Below are 14242 nucleotides of genomic sequence, written 5' to 3'. Positions count from 1 at the left end.
TTAGATTCCAGATATGCGATATCATATGGTATTTGTCTTTCTCTTTCTGACTTACTTCACTTAGAATGAGACTCTCTAGTTCCATCATGTTGCTGCAAATGGCATTATTTTGTTATTTTTTATGGCAGAGTAGTATTCCATTGTGTATATATATGACATCTTTTTAATCCATTCATCTGTCCATGGGCATTTAGATTGTTTCTTTGTCTTGGTTATTGTGAATAGTGCTGCAGTGAACATAGGGGTGCATGTATCTTTTTCAGTGAAAGTTTTGTTAGATATATACCCAGGAGTGGGATTGCTGGATCATGTGGTAGTTCTATTTTTAGTTTTCTGAGATACCTCTATACTGTTTTCCACAGTGGTTGTACCAGTTTACATTCCCACCAACAGTACAGGAGGGTTCCCTTTTCTTCACACCCTCTCCAGCATTTACTATTTGTATACTTCTTAATGATAGCCATTCTGACTGGTGTAAGGAGGTACCTCATTGTAGTTTTGATTTGCATTTCTCCAATAATTAGTGATGTTGAGCATTTTTTCATGTGTCTGTTGGCCTTCCATATGTCTTCTGTGGAGAAATGTCTATTTAGGTCTCCTGCCCATTTTCTCAACTGGGTTGTTTGTTTTTTGCTATTGGGTTGTATGAGTTGTTCATATATTTTGGAGATTAAGCCCTTGTTTGTTGCATTTTTTGCAACAATTTTCTCCCATTCCGTAGGTTGTCTTTTTTTTTTTTTTTTTTTTTTTTTGGTTTCCTTTCCTGTGCAAAAGCTTGTCAGTTTGATTAGGTCCCATTAGTTTACTTTTGTTTTTATTTCTATTGCCTTGGGAGACTGACCTAAGAAAAAATATTTGTATGGTTGATGTCAGAGAACCCAAATGACTTTAATGTTGGAAATTTGAAGCATTGTGAAAAAAATCTTTCAAAACATTGGTCCCAAAGCCAACATATTCTTGTCTAGCATTAGAGTCTCACACTTTTTTCCTAAATATTAGTTGCTTTTCTAATAATATACTTGTGTTTGAACCCTGATTCTGCCATTAGTTGAGTGTCTTTGGGCAAATCATCTAACTTCCCTGGGACTATTTCTTCAACTGTCAAATAGGGATAATTCTACTTACTTCAAGAGCTGTTGTAAAAATCAGAGAGATAATGTAACTCAGATACATAGTTCCGAGCCTGAGTCAGTGACAGATATTATTATTAATGTAGATCATTTTATCTAGGAATGAAACCAAGTCACATAAACTAGAGAAAGGTTCAGATCCTCAAACATCTTTAGAGGCAGTGGAAGTGAGGAGGGGGTCTTCTCCATCCTTGTGATGATTTTCAAGTGGCTGAGTGTACAATTAGAAAATTTATCTGAAACTTGAGAATAAGTTAAAGAGAATACTGTGAATTCTTTCAGAGCTGGGATTGGCTTTTTATGATCTGGTCAAATTTACAACTCTAGAGAGGTAGCTGCTAACTTGTAGATTTTTATCTGATAGAGATACAAGTAATTTCTGTCTATAGAATAAATAACCTAAAAGTTTACAGCTTATGAGCCTATTAGACAATAACCTGTTTTGTATCTGACCCAGCAGTCTTATCCCAATGCTGCCTATAAATACATAGCTTCTCAAATGCTCTTTGAACAGTGTTGATTGGCCAGAGTATTTGACATGCATTAATTTTTTATCTGCATGGGAATCATGAGAATCTCTTTTTGAAAATTGTCATTTTGAAAGTGTCTGCTTATATTGCAGTTTGTCCAGAACTTGGCCTTTGAGGGATATCAATTTAAGGGAGGGGTCTGATCTGGGTTCTATGTAATAGGTCTGTTTTTTACTGATGAAGCTTGCACAGGGAAAAAAGAAAGGGAAATCCAAAGAGATAGGGATATTTGTACATTGATTGTAAGTTGTAATTTTATTTCTCACTCTCCTATTTGACTTCTGGAGAACTTTATTCATATTGTAAGGACAGCATGTATATCATAGCTAGATACTTATGTATCTACTTCCTCTATTAGATGGTGTATTCTCTGGGGAAAGTGATTTTGTCTCATGCATTTAGTCATTCCAGAGCCTAGCAAAGAATTCAGCACTTAGAAGCAAGTAAATATTGAATTGAAATGAATGGAGCTTTCCATGTCCTTCCTGTTCCAAATGTGTTTATGGACCAGGAGCCATCAGCTGGGAACAGTCAGAGTGCAGAATCTCAGGGCCCCCTCCAATCCATCGAATCTGAATCAGCATTTTAATATGATCCCCAGTAACTCTGTGCACTGTTCCGGCCATTGTCACTTTGGGAGCAGTAGCTCTGCTATGATTGATGAATGAGATCAGGCAAGGAAAGTTTAAGTAATTTTCCCCAGTTTACAGTAAGTAGTTTGGTGATGAAACAAAATTGAAAATCATTGTCTGAAGAAAATTGCTTCTGAAATCAAAGAGGGACAGATTTTGCTCTCAGGGTGGAATTCCAACTGGGACAGTAAAATCTATAACTTTTGGTTAGTAGAGCCGTTAAACTTGGTTTGATAGGAGAGGTGTTGCGTTCTTTGAGAAAAGCTCTACAAGTGAAGATCTTTCTATCCTTCTTAAGATCTATCTTGGGCCCTCAAGCCTTTATTCAGGAGGAAGGTCTGACTCAATTTCTGTTGGCTCCAAGCCCAGAGCAGCTGGAACCTCAGGTTACCCCTTTGTGGATATAATGGTTAATCATACAGTTTAAATCTCCATTTGTCACATCTAGAGCTTAAATTGTCTGGAGTATTTGCCCAGTATCCTTAATGAGTGAGCCAAAGATGAAGGAAGAAAGGCAAACAGAAACTTTGGGAGAAACTTTGGGAGAGTTTCAGGTACAAAAATCTTTAAAAGGAGAGGTAGTTGCTGCCTGGCTGAAATACATGATACCTCGTAGATAAGAATCTAGAGTTACAGAATAGGGGTCTTCAAAAATATTTGCAAAGAGACTTACCTTCAGTTTCCTACCAGAAAGTAATGATTTTTCTTTCTGTCTGAGACATGCTTCATTTGCTCCTGATAACGCCACAAGCCTTAACTGTAAAAGAATGAGGATTTTATTTACTCTCCTGACAGAGAGATTAAACAATTCAGCAACTTGATAGAATCAGCATAGCAGAGTCTCATAGCTAGAGGCAGCCCTCTGGGTCATTTCATCCAGGGTCTGCAATCCAAATGCTTTCAGGAACTGAGCAAGTGAAGCAAATATGAGAAGGCAGTCAGCTGGACGATATTAGGGGTGGTTAAGACTGTGGGAACTGTAGAGTGAATGCTTAGAAAAATCATTCACATTTCTAAAACAATATTAGCCAAACAAAACACATTTGTAGGCCTATGGTGGTCTACTTATTTTTTTTTTTCAGAAACCTGAGATCCAGAAAAGCTTAGTTTTCTGCCCAAGATCACGTAATTATAACTTAAGCATTGAAACTAATATTCCAACTGTGACAGCTCCTCATGTTTACCCATGGAGGGACATTCAAATTGTATTTGTATACACAACTATGTGTGTGTCTCTGTGTTAAAACAAACAGGTTCAATTCTAATAACTGGTTATTTGGAAAATATCTAGTTGCTAACAACAAAAAGAAAGCAACAGCTCTAAACCACACAAGCTACCACAATGAGAGTAAAACAACGTAAACCATCCATCTTTTCTATTCATCTGGAACACATTTTTACAAGGCTATAATGTATTTACAGATCTTGGATGTTTTTGGAATAGTAATAAAAATATGGATGTTTAAGAAAAAGACTCCTGGGTTTAAAAATTAATTGGCCAATTACTTAGAAAAAGACCATATATTCCTCTGGGGATGTGACACTTAGTGACTAGAGCCATTGTCTTGGTCAGCTTGCTCTGCACTAGTCAAGGCTGGAATACACCACTGGCCTGAGTCTAGAAGAATGCACGGGGACCAATGCGTCTAGTCTCCTAGACAGTTATATCTAACTCCTAGTAACTCCTGTGCTAGCTTTCTCTAAGACATGCCAGTCATTAGCAAGAATCACCTTCTCTGAGAAGGTAGAGAAAGAAGCAAGCAACCAAGCCAGTCAGACTCCTTTGGAGTTCCCTGCACACAGAACTATATTTATTCAGTGAACACAGAGTCCTCTGTTTATTAGCTTTATCCTATGTGTATGCAATACAATTTTATTACTTTCCTTGTGTCAGGTGCTTTATGTGCATTTTTTCATTTAATCTTTACAACAAATCAAATATCAATAAAATTGACATGACCACTTTATAGCTGAGGAAACTAAAGTTTACATAGTTTAAGTTATCTGCTTATGTAGTTGATTTGGAATTTGAACCCAGACGTATCTCCCACCATAGCCTGAGCTTTTAGGCACTGTACTTTCTAGTCTTGGCCAAGCATCCAGAGGCAAATTTGGCTTCCATGGTCATTATTTTCTTGCCTCTATACTTTTGATCAATTTAGCCCTCATCTTTAGATGAATCAGAAAAATAGTCTTTGGCCAGGACTTTGAGCTCCAAATGTGGAGAGTGTCAACCTTGATTCTAGTTATAGGAAGAGGTTGGCGTATTATTTACCAAGAACTCTGTGTTTTGTTTTGTTTTTTTTTTTTTTTTTTTTTGTCTTTTTGCTATTTCTTTGGGCCGCTTCCGCGGCATGTGGAGGTTCCCAGGCTAGGGGTCTAATCGGAGCTGTAGCCACCGGCCTACGCCAGAGCCACAGCAACGCAGGATCCGAGCCGCGTCTGCAACCTACACCACAGCTCACAGCAACACCGGATCCTCAACTCACTGAGCAAGGGCAGGGACCGAACCTGCAACCTCATGGTTCCTAGTCGGATTCGTTAACCACTGTGCCACGATGGGAACTCCCTGTTTTGTTTTGTTTTTCAACCAGTTTTAGAAGCTGCACTGGTAAACCAATAGAAATAGGTGTTTTGCAGCAATAGGGTCTGAAAGGCAAATTTTCAAAAAGCAAATCCCATTGTTCTAGTGACTTGGGTTATAAAATCAGAGGCACATTCCCACAGGCTGGAGGGGAAGTCCAGTTGTCCATTCACTGAGTTGAAAATATTTTGCAAAAACTGACATGGCCTGGCCCAAGGGAAAGGCATAACTCACAAAGTTAAGCTGTCCTCTCTTGACCCTGGAATCTCTGTTCCAAGGTGAGTTCCCTGCCTTCTCTCCCGCTTTCTCTTGCCTTTCATCAGACTTATGAAGGTCACTGATTATAATAGCTCTTAGCACTGTTCCCATGAATTCATCTACTCTGACTCCTCTTTGGAAAGTTGGTTGCTGGAGCAAGGGCTGCAATATCATGTTTAATGTGGGTATACTCACCCAATGCAGGTGTATTCTATTGGGAAAATTCCAGATTCCAGACTTAATGCCTTGTCTTATAAATTCTGTAATTTCAAATACCTCTATATCAAATTGGCCTAAAATAATTTGTCTTTGGAGTTCCCGTTTTGGCCCAGTGGATTAAGAATCTGACTAGTATCCATGAAGATGCAGGTTCAATCCCTGGCCTTGCTCAGTAGGTTGAAGGATCTGGCATTGCCACAAGCTGTGGTGTAGGTTGCAGATGCGGCTCAGATCTGGCATTACTGTGGCTGTGGTACAGTCTGGCTGCTGCAGCTCTGATTGGACCCCTAACCTGGGAACTTCCATATGCCATGGGTGTGGCCCTAAAAAGCAAAAATAAATAAATATAATAATTTGTCTTTGAAGGAAATGGAGACTTTTTTTTTTTTTTGTCTTTTCTTGAGCCACTCCTGCGGCATATGGAGGTTCCCAGGCTAGGGGTCGAATCGGAGCTGTAGCCACCGGCCTACGCCAGAGCCACAGCAACGCAGGATCTGAGCCACATCTTCTACGTACACCACAGCTCACGGCAATGCCGGATCCTTAACCCACTGAGCAAGGCCAGGGACCGAACCCTCAACCTCATGGTTCCTAGTCGGATTTGTTAATCACTGCACCACGACAGGAACTCCAGGAAATGGAGAATTTTTAATGATGGGTTAAAACTTCATTCCATTAAGTGCATTCTGAGCCATGTTCCTGAATGCAGGTTTTCGGGGATTAACATTAAGCATGTTTTGAGATACTAGCAAATTTAGTAATAATCTAAAATAATAAATCCAAAAGATTTGGAGTGTCTTTGACTCAGTCTGTCATATCCCTATAATTCCATATGAACACTTCCATTCTCTCTCTCATATCTTCTCCCAAGACAAGTGTACTTTGAAAAAAAGAAAAGATTACAGTAGAGATTTTGTACTTGCCCATTCTGTTTGGAATGACACTCATTATAATGGAGTGACTATATACAGGGCTGAATCTCTGTTGTGCCAGAGGTTTGCAGCATAAAATTGAAAGTGTAGTGGTCAAGAAAACTGTACAGTGTACAAGGCTTGGGGTTCAAAGCCAAGAGACTTGGCTTTGAGTCCTGTCTCTTACTTTGCTCTGGACTTTGGTGTCCATATCTGTAAGGTCAGGGCAATAATGACTGCTTATAGGGTGACTCTATGCATGAGAAACACTGGCACACAGCCATTTCTCAAGTTGCTTGGTGATTACTATATTTTAGAAGAAGTTAAACAAGTAGTATAGGTAATTCTCAAATTTGAGACAGAGGCAAAACATAGGAAGAATCATTTATGGGGATATTTGATGCCCCAGTGCACCTTTGTACCCTTCTTCCCTGATCTTTGTTATGCTTTGAGAACAAAGTGGGCTTTTCACCCTACTCATAGGAATTTCACGTGCTGGGTTAGCTCAGGGCCATACGTGATGGTGAAATAAAAGGGCTGAAGGGAATTTCTTTTAAATGGAGGTACATTAGCAAATGCCAAAAGAGGTGTGTTCACACTGTCTAGTACACACCACCGACTCTCACAGCACGACTAAGGATCATCTTAGCACTCAATATACTTATTAAAAGCAGAAGGGAGTTTTTATCCCTTCCCTTCTGGGGAAGCATATTCTGACATCTGAACCCACCCATATGTATTCATTCTGAGGCCACAAGAAGTTGCATATCTGACCAGATACAAGAGAAGTTGCTTCAGATGCCAGAGCAGAAGCCAGGCAGGGCTGCCAAATGTGTCCTTGCCTCATCTCAGAGTTGGCATGACCTTTTATAGGGAGGGCAAGTGGTAGTTACTAAGATGGAGTGGGTGAACTAATAGAATCCAATGCCAAGAGTTTCTAAAACCCAAACAGTTGTCGAATAAGAATGACAGGCACCACAAAATGCAGCTGCCTCACCTCTCTCCCACATCTAGCATTGGTACCATGTCACAGCAGAGCTCCCTGGCAGAGAAACCAGGAGGATGTCTTTACCGTGGGTGTTCCAGGCAGCAGAATATTATTCTTTTCTCTTTCAGTGACTGGACGCTTCTTTGAATGAACTATAACAACAAATTGAGCTGACTAGAACAAACTAAAATTAGGATAAACATTGCTACAGCTAAAGGCCACATAGCCATAGCCCACGGAGAAGTTGGAGGGGTGAAGAAAAAAGTTCTTTCTTGCTCTCTATCTTGTGTCTTGACCAATGTTATTAAGGTTATGCATTGACTGACCACACATCCAGTTAACTCTTATTGTGCCCTTTCTGTCTTAAGGTATTGTGACTTGGCTGATAACTTATACCTAAGGTATCAGTCATAAACCATGGAGTTTATCATTCTTTCCTGGTTGGTGAGGAAATGGAAAAAAAGGTAAAAATAGGCAGAATTTGGGTTTAGAAGCTAAGACAACTTTTTAGGTGAATTAAACCAAAATTATAGCCAAAGGATTCAATAAAATCAATTCTGTGGTGTTAACATCAGCCTCCAAGAAGCAGTAACTTCTGCTGGTCTGGTCAGTGGCCAAATGGCAACATTGTGATTTCAAGGATCTCCTGGATTTGAAGCAGGACATCAGCCAGTGGCTGAGGATTTAGAGAGCAGGATCTCCCTTGGCATAAAGAATTATTGACAGGAACCAGGCAGGGGTTAGAGCAAAGAACGAGGGCAAACTCAGGTATACAGAGTTGGCAAGCACCGCTGGAGTTAGCTATGGAGAAGAGCTCGGTTACATGGGCATATGAGTCCAGAGGGCTCACTCCAACAGAAGCCTGCTGTATTCATGCCAGATACTCACTTATATTTCTGCATTTATTTTCACAATGGGCACCAAAAGTGGGTGTGTATCTCTGGAAGTGGTGAAACAGCCAATGCGCAGAGAATTTAAATGACCTGGAGTATAACCCTGATCAATCTGGATATAAATTTTGAGCTCTTTTCTTTATTACATGCTGCTTGAAAGATAAGCAGTGGTTCAGGCTGACAAGTTGAAGAAGGACATAGATACTGAGTAATTGAAGAGCATGATGTCTTCTGGCTGGAGCAAGTCAATGGGTATGTTTGTGATGGAAGATGCATGTGGCAGAGTGATGTGAGATTAGCCTGTAAAGGCAGGCAAGGGCAGGACATAAAGGGCCTTGGAAACTATGCCAAAGAGTTTAGACTCTAACCTGTAGACAGTGGGAAGACACAAAAGAGTAACAGCATCCCATCTGTATTTAGTAGGATTATTTTGGCGGCAAAATGTGGCTGGATTCTCGAGGAGTGGGAGTGGAAGAGAACAGAAGACTCCTTAAGATGCTAGTCTAGAGAAGAAATCTTTCAGACACGTGGATGAGACTATATTGATCCTCTCTCTTTAATCCTTAGATTCCCTATTGCCTTCCACATCAGGTAGAAGCTCCTTGGAAAAATCTCACAAGGCCTTTCATGGCAGTCCTTGCTACCTTTCCAGCTACCTCTCCCTCTGTTCCCAGCTCACTCAGTACCCATGATTCCTTGAATATTTGCTGTTTTCTTTGCTTACAGTGGCTTCCTCAAGCTTGGCAAATGTAGTCTCAAACTTCAGATTCCAATTCAAATGTTACCCCATGTGGGAAGGCTTCCCATATTACCTGGAAGGTTTTGGCTCTCCCTACTTACACAACTCTTAAAATATGCCTTTATTAAAATTTCCTTCACCTGGTTTTATAATATTTCCCTTCTTGTCTGTTTCTGATCTTCTTGAGGGCAGTGATAATATCTGGTTCATCTTAGATTTTTGTCATTTAACTTGGTACTTGGCATGTAAAAGATTCTTCGAAACCAGCACCCTCCTCCCAACATTTGTGAGGCTGGAAAAGAGAATACAACCAAGACCTCACTCCCATATCCCACCTCTATTCTCTCTCAATCTGACACCCAAGCTCCATTGAGAACCGCAAGGAATTTTGCACATGTTTATATGGACAATCCAGCCCCCATGTCCAACCTCCATCCACACCCTGACCTCCCCATAAACATCCACCACTTGGCCACCTTCAAACCAATATGTGTGTATTGCAGTGATACAATATAGTCTTGGGAGGACAGATCTGGGGGAGAGTCCCTCATAGCTAGACTTGGGCCTTTTGGACAGGGAATCTGCAATCCCAGGTATAGAAACAGGGCCTAGAAAGAGGGTATGTGGCAGAACTGGCAATGTCTCTTTGGCCCTATGGATTCCTTGACATGTGGTTGAGGGTGAGAGCAGAGCCCTTTAGAGTTTGGAGCCCAGTTTGTTGAGGTTCCAGGGACATACTGTTCATCATTCTATAAAATATGTGAGATAGTGAAGATCTGAAATAAAACAGTAAGGTGGAAGAAGTAGGGCTAATTTTGTGAATCCACTCTTTAAGAAGAAACCACAAGCCTTAATGACCAGTAGGCTATGTGTGGAGAGAAAAAGGAATGTAGGATCTTCACAGGCTTTATTGTGGGAATAATGATATTGTGCTATTAGCTCAGAAAGTAGTAACATGTATGGAAGGGTGTTTAGTGTTAGATAAAGCAGGACACTCAGGGGAAATGTTCAGTAGTTGGAAATGTGGAATTTAGAGTCTAAGACAGGTGGAGCTTAGAAATACGGATTCTATAGTTACCAGCATGTAGATGGTGGTTGGAACTATATGGGTATGGCCAAATTGTTCAAGGAGAGAGTGTAGATTGAGAAGAGGCTTCAAAAGACTATACTTTCAGGGATCATTTCTATAGTTTGATAAGAGGCTTCAGTAGCTGACAAAGGATGTCATGAAGAAGACCGAAAAAGAGTGGCCAGAGAGATACATGGAAATCCAGGGCAGAGGGAATCATGGAGGCGAGGCCATTAGACATGGGCAATAGTTTCAAAACAATGGGGAAGGTCATGCTGCTAATGGCCAAGTCAAGTGCGGGAAGGCTTGAAGAGTACCCATGGCAGTTTAGTAAATAAGAGGTCATTGGTGACCTTAGTGAATTTAATTTCAGAGGAGGGATGATGGCTGAAGGCACACACTGTTGTATTTAGAAGTGAAGTGGAGGAAATGTCAACTGAGTTCTTTAAGAAGTTGGGATGGGGTGAAAAAACAGCCATAACTTGAAAATAACACAGAATGGTTAGGAATGGTTATTATGGTTTGTAGTTATTATGGTTTGGGGTTTAAACGTAAGAGAACTTAAGAGTATTTGTATGTGACAAGGGGAGATAAATGAAAAGGGAGAGTCAAAGATGTTGCAACTAGAGGGGAACTCGGTGAAGAAGGTCCTTGGGCAGGTGTGGTTCTCTAGGAAGTAGACAGGGATTCGCAGGCAGGAGGTTTACTAGTCAGTGCCCTTGGAATCAGTGCTTTGAAAGGAAGGGAAGGAAGGAGGCTGGGGTGGAAGGAGAAGATGGGCTGTGATGCAGCCACAGTGAAGGTCTCAGCCAAGCTCATGGGGAGATTTATCTACATATCTCTATCATACAGGGTTCAGCTAAGAAGCAGAACCAGGAGGAGATACATACTAAGAGATTTATTACAAGGAATTGGTGTATAAGATTATGGGGGTTGAATAGGCAAGACTAAAATCCATAGAGCAGGCCATCAGGAAGGACAGGCTAGAATGCTTAGGCATGGGCTAAAGCTGCTGTCCATAGGCAGAGTTTTTTCTTCAGGGAAGCCTCAGTCTCCCCTTATGGCCTTTCAACTGATTGGCTCAGGACCATCCAGATTACGTAATCTTCCTTAAAGTTAGCTGATTTTGGACTTAAATCACATCTACAGAATACCTTCCCAGCATCACTGATACTAGTATTTGATTGAATAATGGAGGGTAGATACCAGACTAAGTCAAATTGACATCTTAAAAGACTACCTCACTATCATGGTTTCCCTTAATGTTCCCAAAACGCAGAAAATATAATTTAATTTTTTTACATACAGACCTAGAGTTCAATGGGACTCACTAATTTTTTTGGTGTTTGTATAAAACTTTATCTATATTTAAACACTGTGTTTCAAATATGTGACTATGACCACTTATCCATTGACTGGCCAAAATATTCGTATATTTTTATTTTTATGACAGAATCTGGATGAGGGATGATATTCAAAGTATTTATCAACAGGAACCACTATAAGTCCAGTTGATGTCACCTATGAACAATTGCTAAAGCCACAAAAGGGCATACTGCTGAAATCAGTCCTGCTCCCAACTGCCCAAGAACCAGCTCTGTTTTAATTCTTATTCCCACGTGGTCAGTTCACCCTAAGTGGTGAGTGTATAGTATCAACGAGGCAACTAGCCACTTCACCCATTCAGGGTGCCCTTACGCTGGGTGGGTGAGTGGTTTCTCTCACATCTGCCAGCTGGTGGGAGAAAACTAAAGCTCTGATTCTTGTACTTTTGGTATCAAGACTTTCCAGCAATTTTAGGAAATGGAAAAAAATTTCATCAAAAATTTTAGATCTTCTTTTCAATATCAGCAAGAAAAGTAGACGATCTTTAGTCTTTCACTAGGGGTTTATATTTGGCCTCATTATAGGTAGAGCTATAGGTCAGATATTGCATCTAGACTGGGCTTCTCTTCTCAGTGACAGTGGCACTCCTGAAGCCCAGATGCACAATGTACATGCTCCTCAGGGAGCATTGTCCATCCACTGCCTCCACTTCCTCAAGAGCTGAGGAGACATTTAGTTGCCCTCATACTTCTCCTAACTTCCTGGTCTCCACCTGTCTTGGCTCCCTGGCTTCCCTCTCTCCACTTTCATCTCCCACCTTGACCACTCAGAAGGAGTGGTCAGGTCCTATCGGAACTGTTGTTCTAGAACTCCAGAATCTCTGAGGGAGGTGAAAGGAGACCCAAGTGGCAGGCCGGCCCCCACCAGAAGCTGAATGACTGAGCCTAATGAGAATCCAGCTTGACCTGGAGGTACGTAAGGAGTAGAGCCATCATGTTCCTTGTTCCCTCTGGGGCAAGTGTAATTAAGTGCCTATCGAACTTCTGTTTCAGACCTCATTTTAAGAGGTTTAAAATTTGTCAAACGTGATCAGCCGCAGGCTGGGATTTAGAGTATAAATAAGGTCACTGTATAATGAAGTTTGTGCTGTTGCTGTTTGATCACATATTTTTGAGGTCCATCCATTGTACTCATTTTAGATCAGAAAGTAGGCCTCTGGTACCATACAACTAGGGAGACAATGTGGCTCCCGACCCTCAAAAAAATTTAAATGGTAAGCAAGCCAGATTATGGACGATTTGGTTACTTTGGGCAGTTTTCCAAGATCAAAAGTAAAACTGCTGAGATGCCAAAGTTTAAATGTCATCCTCCTTATAAGTAACTTCCCATACAGATGATTATTTGGCATGTAGGAGCAAGTTCTTTTCGTACATGCTATTACTGGCATGAACTTATTTTTGGCAGCTTCTTTTTCCCTGTGACACATCTCCTGACTCTTCCTCCATCTAAGAGAAACCCACCCCAGGCCCCAGACCATACAGAAAAGGGATCATGCAAAATTAGCTCTAGTGGATTAGGGATCAGGATTTGGGAAGCAAAGAGTGAAATCCAATCTTGGTAATCTCTGGCTTGTTCTTGGTTTTAAAACAATGCCTTCTTAGAGACTCAAATTCCCCAGAGTAGTTGAAGAGTTGAATTTTTATTCCTACCTTGAATTTTCCTGGAGTCACATATTAATAGGACTTCAAAGGCCCTTTTTTGAAAGGGTAAATTATAACAGATATAGTGTGAAAAGAACCAGCAGAATGGAACAAGTCAAGAATCTGGAGTTTATGTGGTTAGAGAACAAATGTAATAGTTAACGTAGTTTGAATCACCTAATTTTTTGAACATGTGCTCTTGTCTACAAGTATTTTTTTCCCTTGGAGCAATTGTGACTTTTTCTCATTAAAGTACAAACTCAGCTACCTTTTTTCTCCATCTTTCTTCCCACACCTGTCTTTTCCTATTTCTCCGTAGATGAGTCGGTCTCGGGTAGATGAGATATAAGGTAAAATGGGACCTGAGAGGGGAATTATTGCCTGTTTCATCTTCCTCTTTGGCTGGGTTTGAAGTTGACATGTACCACCATATTAAGGGCATGAGCACAATAGCACCTTTTCTGAGGCAGCCTCCTCTGGAGGAGTGGCGTGTGGGGACAGAGTCTTCGAAGCAGAAACCCTAGGGGCTGGATGACGTGGCAGAGGGCTCTGTCTGATTGGAATACAGGCCCCTGAGTAAACCACTTCCAGAAAGGGGATGATCTCCTTGTATCTTACATGTTGCAGGAGCCAGGAACAAGTGGGCCAGAAGGCATGGCCCTGCCCTGAACAGCTTCAGTAATTACTTAATTATACCCCTGCCTGCACTGCTCTGCCTCTGAATTGAGGCTGCTTCAAAGGGCCCAGCACGGAGGCATTTGGGGCTGAGCTGGTGGGAACACTGCTGTGGCTGCAGAAAGGGGTAAAGGAGAACCTGGAGACATGAGCCATCCCTGCCTCTGTTCTCTCCACTAGCTGTGAGCCCTGCAGTAGGTTAGGGACCCCTTGTGGGCTTCAGTGTCCTCCCAGTAGAGGAAACACCACCTAGCTCCATTGTGGTTGAAGTGCCCAGCTCACCTCTTCCCGTCATGCTGACCTCTACAGTAGTCCTGGGCCTTGTAGAGCCTAGGGGCACAAGAATATTCCAGGGACCAGAGAGGAGGACATCATTACGGAGAGACAGACCTCGAGTCCTACTCATAATTATGTTAAGACTGTCTTCATCAGTGTTCTTTCACATACAGGAAGTTAAAATCAAGCTGTTAAAAAAACCCATTTATGGAAGCCTGTCAGAACCGAAGTCACCAAGTGAGGGTTGGGAAATATAGTTTTCCTGGGTTGCTGAATTTTTCAAAAACATTTTAGAGCTGTTCTCTGGGGGTT

The 14242-nt window shown here is 41.3% G+C and overlaps 2 pseudogenes across 1 annotated transcript in view; both read left to right on the top strand.

Moving 5' to 3' along the window:
- The window catches only part of LOC146395557 (DNA-directed RNA polymerase II subunit GRINL1A pseudogene), a 220592-nt pseudogene that overhangs the window by 70909 nt on the left and 135441 nt on the right, over positions 1–14242 (top strand). The gene's annotated exons all lie outside the window — the stretch shown is intronic.
- LOC146395559 (small nucleolar RNA U3) lies at positions 10044–10135 on the top strand (annotated as a pseudogene).

Source organism: Sus scrofa, chromosome 16, assembly GCF_054392235.1.
Source record: "Sus scrofa isolate SSC_HxYL_T2T_F1_AM1 chromosome 16, Sscrofa_HxYL_maternal_Yorkshire_Landrace_v2.0, whole genome shotgun sequence".
In the NCBI taxonomy this organism is placed as follows: Eukaryota; Metazoa; Chordata; class Mammalia; order Artiodactyla; family Suidae; genus Sus; species Sus scrofa.
This window is presented reverse-complemented; position numbering and strand designations above follow the sequence as displayed.